Source organism: Dromaius novaehollandiae, chromosome Z, assembly GCF_036370855.1.
Source record: "Dromaius novaehollandiae isolate bDroNov1 chromosome Z, bDroNov1.hap1, whole genome shotgun sequence".
In the NCBI taxonomy this organism is placed as follows: domain Eukaryota; kingdom Metazoa; phylum Chordata; class Aves; order Casuariiformes; family Dromaiidae; genus Dromaius; species Dromaius novaehollandiae.
Window position 1 is genome coordinate 63,831,815 of NC_088132.1, and position 15,095 is coordinate 63,846,909.

Consider the following 15,095-nt stretch of genomic DNA (forward strand, 5'->3'; position numbering starts at 1 on the left):
AAATTCTTAAGAAGCTCAATAAACCAGATGAAAGCTGCTTTGTTTTGCAAAGCAGTTACAGTTACACTGAAGAATTTGGACCTTTGAGACATTGAGCTCTTAAAGGTAAACGGGGACGAGCACTGCTTGAAAGCAAACTGGGACAAGCCATGTTCACAGACCTGTTCTGTCATCCAAAATACTGTTTGCTGGAACACGGCCTCCTCTTTTTTATCTTGTAACGGTAAAACAAGGAAAGTAGTTACCTTGTGTGCACTGTTGGATATGACAACGTACACTGTTATGCATGGAGAGTCTCTAGGCTGCCTGCCTGTATCTTCAGCAATAAAATGGATCTCATGAGGTAGTAACTAGAGAATGTTTGCTATTTGTATGATAGCATATATAGCTTCTTAGCATGCAATCCATCCATAAATAGACTTCTACTCTGGTTTTCAAAAGCTGCTTTGGTTACTCATTTACACTTGGGATCATTGTAGTTCATACTGTCATGGGTTTGGGCAAAATTGCGTAACAGTTAAAAGGTCTTAGCTATGCCGATGACAAGAAACAGTTCTGTTCTGTTAGTTTTCCAGGTAACGAGCGCACTAATTTTTACTCATTCAAACTTGGAAATCCAGAGTAGAGTTTTTACAGCAAGTCACTACAGCACAGAGTGCCAGCTATTGTTTTTCAGATATATCGTTGCACTCTCTGGAAGCCCCGACTGACTGCTGTTATCTTCCTCCTGAGCAGGGACCAGTAATTGAAGGAAAAAAGCCTCCAGACAGAATGAAGTGTATACTGCTGTAGCATGGGTATCACATAAAAGCTAATTACAAAGGAATATGATTTCTGAAAAATCATGTAGAAAGTCTTTTAATGTTAATTTCCCAGAGGGGAAGACATCAGATGGCATATTAATTGCCATAATTTTTCTTCCTTCTCTTTATCATTTGTACTAATCCCCACTGTTTCAAACATATCATCAGTCTTTTAACCAATTTACAGTAGTGTTTATTGCCAATGTTAACCAACTTTAGACTATCTAGTGGAGCATAAATTTGCAAGCTGACTTAATCTGTAATTCCTGCTATCATATTTTAACTTCAAAAAGTATATAAACATCACTTCAGTGTAACCAAATTTATATTCAGATATGCTAACCTACAATCCTTATTCCTCTGCCATTCTTTACCTGAAGAGATTTCTCCTTGAGATCTCAGGCACCTTTGTATGGATGGATTTTCTCTTGAACACATGCATTGCAGATGTGAACACTAGCCAGTTGTATTTCAGAGAGTGCTATTTCTTCTAGGCCAAAACCATGCTAAGGACTGTTTTAACAACATGCATGGTCAAGTTTTGATGCTTAGAAACATTCTTTGGTGCTATTTAATTTATTACCATAGATGTAGCCTAAGATATTAAACTGCATTTAGTTCATGAGTTTGGATTTGCTTTGTTGCTTTGCTCTTTCAGGGCAAGCAAGTTCTCCCCCCCCCCCCCCCCCCCCCCAAGCCATTCCCTCCTATGGGAAGATTTATCCCACAGAATTCACAAATCTTTCGATCCTGTGAATATTCCATATGGAAGTCTGCATCTCTGCCTTGATTCCAGGTACCTTGACCTGATACAGCAAACAAACTCATTTCCATTTTTGAAGCTTCCTACAGAGCTACCAGATGGTGATACGTACTGCCCAGTGTCTGGGCTGAACTTCACCAATGGCTGGCCATAACGCATATTTAGAGGAGCTACCTAATACCGCACGTTTCTGTGAAAATTCCCTAGAGCTGAGGGACATTGAAGGGCATGTATTTTATAGCCCTGAAACACTTCGAAAGCTATTAAGAAATAGTGGAATGCACTGAAAAATCCTCAGGAAGCTACAGAAGGTTGTGAATGAGAGGGTGGGATTTTGATGCTGTGAAAGACATTTTCAGAAGTTTCTCTTTTCTTACAGTGTAAACAATGTTTTAATTGTTTATTCGTTGCCTATTCTTCAGACAACGTAACATCCTCTGCATTAATGCATTAGTCACCAGGCATGGGCAGTCCTAAACCTAAGCCATCTGGATTTCTTATAGAAGATAAGAAAGAGTAGTGTGGGAGCTAAAGAAAACAGGAAGATCCCATGTAGAGAATATAAAAAGCAATTGGATCATACTGTCCATTACAAAGAAAACACAAATATTTTATAACTAATCCTTGACTATGTCATCTCTGAAAGCTTCAAAGAATAGCCATTCTTTTTTTCTTTTTTGAATGTTATCACTCTGAAAGAAGAACATTGTTTTGTTAGCGGAGTATTTACTGATGAAACTAGCTTATAAATGCAACAGCTTTACATGCAACAAATCACAAAAATGGGAATATCTGAAAAGATTTCTCAATAATTTAATCCTTATACAAAGGGAAAGAAACCTAACTCCGTGTGTAACCCCTCAACAGCAATTATTTCTCTCCTAGCTAATATTTTATAATAAACAGATATGATTGATAAGTTCCAAAATATGCTTGGCACATTTCTCCTCTCATCCCACTTTATTCTGTTTGCTGAGCTAATCTGTTTTGTTTTTTGTCAGCCACTGTTTATCAAGCACTCTGCTTTTTCAATAAATCTCGAATGAGATAAAAATGTGTTTAGTGTTGTTGACATCAGACCCCTGAAACCAGCTGCGGAGTTGCTATTGTTTGCTTTCAATGCTCACTAAAATGAATTTCCTTTCTGTTGAGTCTGAGGGATATGATGAGTGACAGGCCTTTTTTTTTTTTTTAATCAAACAGATCCGTGTGTTCCTCTAGATGCCCTGATAAGCAGTGTGTATGTGTGTGAAAGGAAGGGAAACAGGAATTCCTTTCGGAAGGGTGACAACCTTAGCAAGTCTGAAGTGAGTTCAAGGCAGATGTTCCTGGCAGAAATCAACCAAGAACTTGTATCTAAAAACTTGAACAGCTGCCAGAAAAAAGCTTACATTTATTTTGGCTCTTTTTCCAAACATTGATCTTGTTTAAGAAAAAAAAATCAAACAAAAGCTCTATGAAGAGCTAGTTTTGTGCCAAGTATATAGTACACTGAAATGTTGCTCCATAAAAAAAAAAAAGACTTGGCAATGTAATTCTGACAAAATGTCATCCCAGCAGCCATGTTACTATTCTTGTGTTTAAGATGGAAACATTCACATATTAGAGAGCACCCTAGAGACAAAACATTGCATTTAATTAAGCATTTGCCGGTATTGTAATCAAAATGGTGGAAGTGAGATACATAGCCTTCCTCCCAGAAAAAAAGCTGTCTGATGGTCCATCTACAACATCAGTATGGAGCCTTTTCTCTTTCAAACATCCCAGGAAACATGCCACCGACTCCACTGATGCCCCTCACCTCCTAGCCAGTACGTCGTTCTTGGTGCAAGCTTTCATTCGTGATTCTGTTCAGCAGCAGGCCTTTGGGATTTCCTTGTGCCTCTCCTTGTCCTGTGCTACTGTCAAGCAAAGAACGACTGTTCCCTTATTTTAAGACCTCAAGTGGCAATAATTTAGAGCAACTTCTGATGCCCCAGAACTAAGAGAGAGTAGTCATGGATAAATGAGTTTGATGAGGCAAGAAGCGATGTGCTTTGGAGTTGCATGTGGGAGGAGACCCTTCCTGCAGGCTGCTGCAAGTCTCGTGAAATGTCATTGAAGTTTGCAGAGCTACTCTGAAATCACGGCAGTTTAACTGACTGAAGAACCTGTATTTCTGAGAAAAGTTGGATTTAGGGAATGCTAGATCATCTGATCTAGCAATTAATGAAGCTAAGCTTTATGGTGATGGGGTTGAAGAAATGCTGTCACAAAACAGAAGCATCTAATCCAGCAGTTCCAACTGTTCTTAAGACTCCACACTAAGGAAAATAAAAGAGAAGTCTCACTGCACACTAGGAAGGCCACTAAATCTGAGCTTTGGTATATCCAAGTGCAAAACAAGGCTGGAGTCCAAGAGTCCTCACAAAGAGATATCCTGTCTACTGCCTCTGGCTAAAACAGGAACCGTTATCCTAAGAGTATGGGATTATAACATGCTGAAAAAAGTAACTGAAACTTGAATTCCTACATAGTTTTTCAAACTGGTAAAAATGCCACCAAAAAGCAAAGGGTAACAAAAAAGAATGTTAAACCTCTGAATGTCTGGAAAATTAAGGGATTGAAGAAGTTTGGATGGAATTAAATCCACTTACTCCATCGTGCCAAATGGCAGCAGAAGCAAGCCACTTATTTTCTTATTCTCCTGTTTCTTAACAATCTCTTCCCTCTTCCACCTCCTCCCAATGGAGAATTGCATTCAAACATATCATATGGTCTTAGCACGCTTCTCTAGAAGTAACTGCCAACATGACTTCTCTGTGTCATTCTGCAGTAAATTATTCAGACTATCTAAGCTAACCTCTAACAATTTGTCCCAGTGTAGAGCAGAGGATGTAAAGTAAATAGTTCCTTTTGCTGTCCTGCCCCTTTCTAACACAATTTCCTGGAACCTAAACCACAGGACAATAAGGAACAGTCTTCTGTGAAATATGTTTCTCCTATGGCTCTCCTCCAAGGATCCCTTCTACTCTCTGAAATAGCCAAGAGCGCTAAGACATATGTGGCAAGAGACTGGATATTTTAAGAATTGAAGGAAAGGTATGTGCTGGCCCCCTTGAGACACTCCATAAATTTTTACTCACAAGGCAGCCCTATGTAGGGAATCCTGGACCAGTGTGAAGCTAGCACTGAGTAATTTAGGCTAGTATCTGCAGTGCAGTGCTCAATTACTAAAAAGTCTGTTAGAGTAGTATTTCCTGCTTGATTCCAGAGGCCCCTTGTGTGTGTTTTCTGGAAGAGCAAATTCCCACCTGTTCCCCTCTCTTCCCCAAGGAAACAGCCTGGTCAAATTCAGATTGGACCATTGCAGAGCAGTAGTGTTCGATACACACAGAGTATCTGCTATACTCTCTCTCTCTCTGGCTTGAAGTATACTTGAAACTGTGCACATTTTACAGAGCTTGAACAATAATTGACAGCAAATTATATCACCAGGGTTAATATATTTATTTGTTATCCTGACAGTACCTCTTCATTAGTGTCAGGGCTGATTTAGTTTAGCTGTTGAATTATTTTTTGCATAGTTTTGACCCTTTCCCCCTCTGATTCTTGTTTTTCCCCTTTCCCACTGTGCCTCTCTTACACTTCTGAGTCCTCTGCCTTCACTCTCCCATTTTTCTACCCTGGAACTTCTCTTTCTTCACACATCCTACTGCTACCTATTCTGGCCCACAAATACTTTAGTGCAGGATGTATTCAATACTTGGGTTGCTTTAGCCAAATTATAGATCATCTGTTGATAGAATAACCAATTTCCCAGTTGTTCTTCACATCCTGTAAGTGTTTGTTATGTAGGACATTTTAATTAAGCAGTTTGTCCTTAGGTGATTAAACAACATTGTTTTATCTTCAAGTATGCATAACACTAGTTACAGAATTGTGCTAGGACCCATTTTCCATTGACCCATTTTCTTTGAGCCACAAGACAATAGGCTGGACTTGTTTCTAGGAGAGATGTGATGCATTTACTATTCAGAATCACTTTGGATAGCAGTCAGTCAAAGTTTTAATATTTGGATCTAGATTTTTTGTCTTCTTTTCCATTTTTCAAGTACAGATCTCAGATTCTAAAGTAACTTTCTGCAATATCAAATCTAGAAATACAAGCAACAAAGTAAATTTATAGTTACATAAAATACAGAAAACAGCAGATTTACAAAACTAAAAATGTCACAATTTTATCATCTTTTTATTCTGCTTCTGCCCCTTTAGACCTATTAGTTGTCATCTTACTCCACTTTGGGTTCAGTACATTTCAGCATTGCTGTCTTTTCAAAAAAATGGGAATGGGTGTTGAATGCAATCCCTTCTGCTTACAGTCACTAACGGATCTCTCACGGTTCATATGTATTATTCTTCACAGTCATTGTTCCCAGTTGCTTCAGCTAAACCTTTAGCCATGAATACAACTTCCAACATGCAGATGCTGAAATTGCAACCCGAATGATGACTTTTCTGTGGCCCTTCTTCATAATGGCAACAAATCCAAAAAGTCCATGTAATACAGGACAGTATTGCATTAATCCATACAGTATTTTACCAACTTGTCCGTTACTAAAGCAACTTCCTCAAAAGCTCCATCTGATGAGAGATACCCGCCCTAGCAGGGGGAGCTTTTAGAGTGGAATCAAGAGTCGTATGCATTTAATTGGTATTTTCTGGCATTTTATTTAGCCGTTTTTCTGAAATTTATGAAATGTTGGAGTATTTCCAGCATTTGTTCCAATAGGTACAAGCAATACCTATCTGCGCTGTAGACCTCTATATCAGGGCAAGTTACCCCGACTTTGTATAGCCCATGGAGAAAAGTTTATACTTTGAGAATATAATACCTCTTGTCTCTAATTTGGAATGAGATGAACCGTGTAGTAGAATAGCCAGCTTTCTCCATTGATTAATAATAGAATTGATTAATAGTAGAATGAGTAACTTAGATGCGCACAATTTAAGTTAGATGAATCCCATGTCAGGCAGCCTCTTTTCTGCCTGAACTCAACTTTGACTGGTGGCATGGCAGTGCTGTGTTTTGAAGTTCCTTATTCTTTTTGCCAGATCTCTAGGCCTGATGGTTGTACTGGCATAAAGGTAAAAGTTGAAATCTTCACTCATTTATTAAGCTAAATTTCCACTGAAATCAGGGAACTTATTGGGACATTACTGCTTTAGATGTGGACTCTAGGGACTGGGGGAGGGACAGTTTGTCTGTGTCTGCCCATCCCAGGCTATAGACCGGGTTGCTCTTTAGAAATGGGAGGGAAAGACAGAATGTATTGGTTATTTCAGACTCCCTAGCAGTGGTTTGATGAGCAGTTGTATCCATATCATCAAGATCCATGTGGTGACAGGACAGTGACTGGGGAAAATGATATTTGTAAGCTACTGTTACGCTGGACAACTAGCAGTGTGTGTGAGAGGGTTGTCCCTTTGTGATTGTAGAGGAAAGTGTGTAGGTCACTGAAGTGTAGAGATTGCTGACAGATTCAAACTATTTGCTGTCTATTCCCTGTGGAGGAAATCCTAGGTCAAGCTGCACGTTTATTAAATGGGTGGGTGGGCGGATGGATGGGAGGGGACAATTTGTTATGACACACAAGCATCCACATGGAGAAGAGGTTTGCCAAGTTCCTGTAGAGGCCAAAGTGACCAGGAAACAGGCTGCAAGAGTGACGTAGAGGAAACTTGGTGGAGTTGCACAAGCTTAGCAAGGAACAGCAAAATGTCAAAGTTAGCAGGCGGGAGGCTCTTCTGTGTGCCTGGGTGGAGGTTTCTTTCTTTTTAGCAAATTCACAGTGATGATAGTAGTAGACAATATGATTTACCTCTGCATCTCCTTAAGGCAACAAAATTATATTTGCTGGTTTACAATCGGTTTTAAGAAACACAGCCTGTTTCCTTTTTCTCATCCAGACCATGGCAGCTGAGAAGTAGATGAAACTTCAAGCTTCCTTTGCTACCACTGACTGCGAGCTGTCAAGATTTTATTTTAAAATACATAAATTGGAGTGAAGGTAGAAACCAGACCACACTAACCTTGTGTCAACAGCCACTGTCCTGATGGAGGAGATGGCAGAGGGCCATGGCCCTGGACCAGAATGGTGTGACTCTGCAGTGTTCCTGGCAAAGGCTCTGGGAAGTGTGGAGCTGAAGGGACACCCATAGTGCACCGCCTGCCCCCAGCTTGGAGCGGATGTGCCCCCCCCCCCCCCCCCCCGCTTCTGCTGCACTGCTTGGTGCAGAGCAGGGCCTGCAGCTGGGGAGGGAACAAAGCTAGGGTTTCATGAATGCTGCATTTGCATTAAAAATGTCTTCTATTAAGTAACGCAGGAACTCATCCAAAATCTTTGAAATTTTCTCACACTGTTTTGAAAACTAATATTTTGTTATAAAGTTTTTTTTTTCAAAATTTACAGTGTTATGTCTCTGAGCAGAACTCCCTCTTTTACTGTGTAGCTTTAGCTTTTAAAATGTGTAAGATCTTCCAGTTAGCTGTAGCTCATGCAATCCCATATAGGACTGCATTTCTAGACCTGCTGGTTCATAGCTCTATTACCTGCTCTGGGGGGAGGCACGCGAGATTGATTAGGGAGACTTAGCAGGACTTGCATAAATAGATTGCATCCAGACCTTCATTGTAATGCTGAAGTCTGTCTTGCTTGCAAGTTCCCTCCTATTCTTTGGAAAGAGAGTGAGAAATCCTAGTGCTTTTACATGATGTTAATACCAACTCTGGGACATGAGACATGAAAAAACAGTTTAATGTGGGCCTAGGAATTGTTTGTAAAAGTTTGGTGTGGGGCGATAGTGCACTTCTAAACTTTTGAGGGGGCTGTTGTTGATCTAGAAACTTAAAGGGTTTTCAAACTCTACTTATATTCTTCTCTTATTTTAAACTGGAATTTCTCCAGGAATGGCTCTGCTGAGCAAGGAGTCGCTTTTCTTTTTTTAACACATTCCTTTTCCAAACTACATTCACATTCTTAATATAAAAAGAACATCTCTTCTTTATGCTTTTCTTTTCCCATTACTGTATTTTCCTTTCTTTCCAGTTTCTTAAAATCTAATGTGTGCAACCATGTTAAATGCATCTGTCACCATGGAAACCAATGTTTCAGAAGCCCAAACATCAAAAGTTGTCCCTTCCTGATTCATGTCTGGTTCAATCTTTTATTTGAAGTATATAGAAAGGTCAGTTATGTCTGACTGTATATATGAAATACAATTGTATTACAATATCTTCACCTGTTCCAACAGTGGAAGGGATGCCATAAATATTGTAGTATGCCGTGCAAATCATGCAAATTACAACAAAGATATTTCTGTGCAGTCAACATTTAGCTAAGAGGAAAAAATAAATTAGTGAATTTTTATGCACTCTACTTTCTTGGTTAAATGTACAAGTTTGTGTGTGCGTGCATTTATATATATTTTATACGTATATATATTTATACATACATACATACATACATACATATATATATATATATATCTCTAGTAACCAATGGGAACTCTGAATCACCTACTCTGTCCTCCTGTCACAGGCACTGTATTACTTTACATGCCATAGTTTACATTTTTTTTAAGTATTACTTTCTAATGCGTATCTTCTAGAACTGCCTATCCTTTTGATCTGAAGATATGAAATGCAGTGAGACCATCATAGCATTTTAGAATAGTTTAGATCAGAAGCAACCTTTGGAGGTCATCTGGTCCAACCTGCTGCTCAAAGCAGGGGTAATTTCAAAGTTAGATGGGGTTGTTAAGGCCTTTTCCTGTTGAGTTTTAGAAACTGCCAAGGATGGAGATTCCACAGGCTCTCCAGGCAGCCTGCTCCAGTGTTTGACTGCCCTCCCTGTGGAGAATGTTTTCCTCGTGTCTAACCAGAATTTATCTTGATGTAACTTGTCTGTTTCCTCATTTTGCCTAATCCGTATGAACATCCTTGCTGTAGACTTGTGCTGTATTTCTTTTTAAATCTTCCCATCTTTAGGTTCTGTTCACTGGTGCTAGTTATACCATATAGATCTATCTGAGCTACATTTATATAAAAAGTCCTTTTGCAGCCCCAATTTTCCCTCATTAAGGTAGGCACTGTGAAAAGTCAGCTCAGAACACTGCATGGAGAAAGACATGGACTGACCTCCTCCGAGGTCCATCGATGTATAGAGCTCTTCAGGAATAGCTTCTTTCTGCATAATTCTCACATGTGAGCAGCTTATTCTGGAATACATGTTTCATACTCCTGCTGAGCTTGAATTTTTTAGCTACCTGGAGACAAGCTCTAGGCCTCCCACAGCAGGGCACTTTCTCCAATTGTTCTGGACCTTCCCTTTTCTTTCCTCCCAATATTCGCCAAAATTGGAAATGTGAACACTGGACCTGCACCATTGCCCATCTGAGGGTAGGTGCTGCTCTGTTCTGTACTTATCATCAATTTATCTAAGATCTTCCCTTCTGCCTGTGCATGTGCCCCCAACTTTTGCAATTCTTGCATTTGAGAAATAGTTAAGGCAGAAAAAAGTAAATTTAATTTTGCTGTCATATTTTTTCCCCATCAAAGATTTCCTCATGACATTAAGGGCTGCTCCAGATACTTTGGCAACAATTTTTTTTTTTTTGAATCAGAGATGTTTCACCTTTTGAAAAAAAAAAAGCCCCAAAATATTTCTCTGTGAATTGTTTTGTAACAATGTATTTGAAAATCTCCATAGGAAATTGAATTTTTTTACCCACCTTTATCAAGAATCTCTCTTTCAGAGTTTATTGCATTTGGCTGCATAACTTTTGTGAAATCTAGCAGAGTAGTGTGCAAAATGGAAAGCAAGCTGCTTGTTGTGCAAGTGGAATAGTCTTCCAAAAATGTTGGGTCTTATTTAAGCTTGTCCCCTACAAAGATACTATGTGAAGGTTATGACACTGGCAATGCAATCACCTGCCAGCCATTCCAGAGGAGAGCATTTAGTTCCATCAGATTTCTTTGTTACCATGAAGCTGTTGTGTGGTGCATCTAAATTGCTTCTTCAGTCAGCTGCAGCAAGTGACAGCATATGATAATGGCTACATGGTGATAGATATTGAGAAGTATAGTGTTCATGCCTGTGCTGTGCAATTAAAACTCCGGGAAATTCTGGGAAGTCATTTGAAGTATACAGATTTTTTTAGCCAAGTGTCACAATGGTCCTTGTTTTAGTCCTTTCAGAGTACGACTGCATAAGGAAATATGTAAAAATTGCTAGGGGACTTAAATGGGAGTGGTGGATCATTTAAAATATTTGTTTCCTTTTTTTATGAACCTATGTTTTCCATGGCAACATAGAAATTAAAGCACCTGCGTAGCACCTTGCCAGGTTTTCAGCACTGGAGTTTACTGAAGAAAGTAGTCATGAACTTGATAAACTAAGAACAAGCCTGTCCAAGGGATAAGGAATAGTGATAGATGTAATGTAAGCTTTTTGCTGTAGCAATATGCTTAGTTTAGGAAAAGCAAGAAAGTCATCTGCTTCCTCAGAAAGTCAGAGGATGCTGATTACCTTTTTAAAAAGGTGTTATTCACAGTATGTGACTGACCCAAACATAAATATTGCAGATGATAATCTCAGACTGGCATACGGAAGGGATATCATAAGGCTTACTTATTAGCCAAGAAAGGACAGAGATCAAAGGACAGTACACCAAGTAATGTAAAAGGAACTGAGCCCTTTTCTGTTGGATTTTTTTTCGCAGTTATAGATGGTGTGCACAGCTTACCTATCATTAAGTTCACACTTCCTTTGCTGAAATTTTTCATGCTGGGTAACCACTTTGGAACAATTATTTTCTTTCTATTTTTGTGGGAGAGGAGAGGAAATAACCAAGAAAGGTTTAGCCTTCTACTGGAATGAGGCTAAGGAAAAAAAACATATATATTGGGGTATTATTTCATTTCAGGAAACTTTTAAAATAAAAGCTCTAATACAGTCACATGTCAGAGTGAAGGATTTCAAATCTGGCAAGTATAGGATGCAGATATAGTACTGTTCCCCTCATGAAAACTTGCCTAAATTTACCCAACCCATGCTTGGAAAATAAAGATTTGTAGATGCACAGTATAGATTTGGATAGACCTGTATCGTGGCTGTAATTGGCCATAGCCAGTGCAAAAGTAGCTCTCCAGCATGCAACAGCCAGCCTGTGACAGCAGAGATTTCACTCTTCCCCTTCACCTGAAGCAGCTTGACTTGGCTTTCATTTACCCCTCTGTAAAACCTGAAGTACCCGCTATTAAAGTCAGCAGAACTACATGCATGCAGAATCACTCTGATTTGGACAGACTCATGCCCAGTCTTGTATATTTTACAGAAAAGTTTGGGGAAAGAGCACTCTGTGCTCTTTCAAACAGTGTGGTCTCTGCAGCTTTGCAGGTTTTTGCAGGCCACACAAAACCCTCAGCAATGCAATTACTGAACAAATATTTGATATTAAGGCCTTAAAGATAAGTCTTCTGCAGCTTAATGTCATACATCACACAACAGAGGAAACTTGCATACTGCGTAGTAAAGAGTCTGTTTCATTTCCATGAAACAGGCAAATAACTTCATCTGTATAGACAAACAAAAGGTCATGGCTATTACTACCTACAAATATATTAAAATAAAAAAATAAAGAATGTATTCAGTGTAAACTGAGCACACTTTGAGTTAACTGTACAAAAGAAACACTGGAGACAACAGTTTTCTCTGGAGCAGCTGGCAGATTTGCTCTTGCTTCCCTTGCGAGGTATCTTGAGGATGCTGCTTCCTGCCTGTTTGCCTACACTCCCTGTTGCTCATTGTTTCCTCGAGACTTTGTTTTCTTTGTTTTAACTTGCCAACTAAATGAAAATGTAAAAAGAACAGCTGTCACTATTGACATGTCCCATTTGAAACAGCTCTACCAAGTCCCAAAAGATCTACCAAAAGGTACAGATGATGGGGGAGGTTTCAAAGGTACAAAGGGGCCTTGTAATGAGTCAGTGGGAGTTGTGTGACTATTTCCCACTCCTAGCTCTGACAATCTCCCTCTACTCAATAAAACCCATGTGTGTATGTGTATGTGTGTATATATATAATATACATATATATTTATATAATCTTGGTGCTTATAAAAATAAATGTACCCTCTAAAAGCCTGTCTTTTTATTTAAAAAATTTTCCATTGACTTCAGTGCTAGCATCACTCCAGTGAGGAGTTCAGGATCAAGCCCACTTGAACTTTTTATTAGATCTTTTGTAATTGTGTGGCCAAAACAGTGGGTTCAATTCTTGCCAGCCACAGAGCCCATCTTTGCAGCTGGTGCCAGGGGGAATTTGAACAAGGCATTTTGTTCCTTTGCAGTTTCACACCCTCTGGAAGGAAGTGGCATGAAGTGTAAAACAATTGTAGAGGCCCACAGAAGAGCTGTTTCTGAAACAGAACATAGTGATTGTAATAAGCGGGCACCTAAATCAAATGAGATCGCAGACAATGAGTAAAAGCAAACTAAATACTGCTCAGGGCAGGACTAAAACAGAGAGATCAGCATGAGATTTTGACTGCCTCATTGCTGTCGAGGAAACTTTAAGATAAGAGGACATTGTATTTATAAAAACATGGTTTATTGGGGTGATAAGGGTGTATGGAAGAACTACTGGCATGGGAATGTTACTCAGGAATGTGTAGTGTTTAAGTGGTAAATCTCAATTTCAGTGCTTGGCAAATGGAACTCATCTTCCTCTATTTTAGGTATCTGCTTTAAACAGGTCATCTAGGCTCCCTCTATAGTCACTAGAGGGACATGGATTCCTTTGAAGAGAAACAAAGCCCTCCTATATTTGACACCTTTCTTTGGACAGGATGTAACACCCTTTGCAAGTACTTGTCTCTCCTTGTTGTCTATAGAAGGAAGTTGGGCAATCAGCTTCAGCAAGAGGCCTTTATGAAAGTAAAGTTATCTGTGATGAAACTCACCCAAGTAAGGCCAACATCCTCAGTCTGCCTTTTAAGAGCAGGTAGCTTGAGGCCCCAAGAGCGTAAATGGTTGCGAAGATCATGCAATGAAATGATGGGAGAGGAAGAAAAATAAGAACAAACCTGACCAGTCTTTATTTTCTTGGTTATTTTCATTCAGGTCAGTTCTGTGAAAGAACCTTAAACTAGTCTTGAAACCTTCCCCTGAAAGACAAGGCCTTTGCCTTTCATCCACAGCCAGACCTTTCTCTAATGAGCCTCTGCACATTGGCTGGTTGATGAGAAGCAATCCATGCAAGTGGCACCACCACTCTAACATTTTTCTGCTCCTTCTCTGTATTGTCAAATAGTGAAAATATCAGCAGTGTTCTTGTGAAGTCCTGTTTTCATCTCGCATGTCCTTTTGAACAGACAAGCCTACATTTCTTCCTCTGATGAAAGGCTTTCACCTCTTTCTAGTGGGACTTCCCTATTACTCTGTTCCAGTATTTAAGGGTGGTAAGCTGTCTTCCCCACACATCCTACAAAGAAGAAATGCATAGTTTAGTATAGATGTAGAGAAATAGCAGAAGGGATGTTTGTACAGCATATCAGTGTATTAATATGGTAAGATAAAAAAGGAAAACTATTTGAATTGCATTATACAACAAGTGATCGTTTTGCTCTTAACCAAAGCCCCCTATGATTAGAATGTTCTGTACTCCAAACTTCTAGCAATCCAAAAAGCATTTTGGTCTCTTTGGGACTGTTGATTCTTTTCTGCTTCTAGTTTTAATCTAATCCTGATCCTACTTGATATTTGAACAGCAAAAGTGATTATCTGAAAGTTTCATTCAGGTATTGCATTATACATGATTCAGACTGTCACTAGAAAAACAATAGTGATGTAATGAATTCATAGCACAAGATGTGAAGGTCAAGATGTGTAGTTTGTAAAGTATAACCAAAAACCAATCAGTGGCTGATGTCGGTTGTTATGATGTTGATAAGGCACAAGTAATAAACATGACCTCATGTGTATGAAATCGAGATGAAATAACGTAAACACATAGTCCAGGCACATTCCTTTTTTGGAATGTGGTCAGCTGCTGTGGAATACATAGTATAAACATGCACTGTTTTATGTTACAGGTATCTCCATGGCCCTGTGCCTGCCAGAAAACTGGACTGCAGAATGTTTCCTCCTCCATGGCATGGAGTCACGTGTGGAGGTGCTCCGGGAATTCCTAGGTACTTCAGTGTGTTCCATGTATTTATAAGCAATTCAATCATACGAAAGCCATCTCATTGTATCAGAAAGCTAATTAGATATGTTGTTGTGGCATATGCAACCCTACACAACTCAGTGGTGAAATACAAAGTGGGAGGAAATTCTACCCCCTCCTACTCTCCTCCTTGTGGTTGCAGCAATAGTGTTACTGTTGCTGTGCCTCTAATGAAAGCACAAATTTGAGAGTCCTTTGATTTTTTCATCCTTTCCATCTTCCTGGGTTAGGAAGAAAAAGTAGGCTTTTTTATCTCTCATT

At 39.3% G+C, this 15,095-nt stretch overlaps 1 long non-coding RNA gene across 1 annotated transcript in view; it reads left to right on the forward strand.

Moving 5' to 3' along the window:
- Positions 1 to 4,550: 4,550 nt before the first annotated feature.
- LOC112995773 (uncharacterized) overlaps positions 4,551 to 15,095 on the forward strand; it is a 33,548-nt gene continuing 23,003 nt past the window's right edge. Inside the window, exons 1-2 of the long non-coding RNA XR_003262246.2 lie at positions 4,551 to 4,647; positions 14,701 to 14,799. This is a non-coding gene — a long non-coding RNA (uncharacterized LOC112995773). The remainder of the gene's footprint in view (positions 4,648 to 14,700; positions 14,800 to 15,095) is intronic.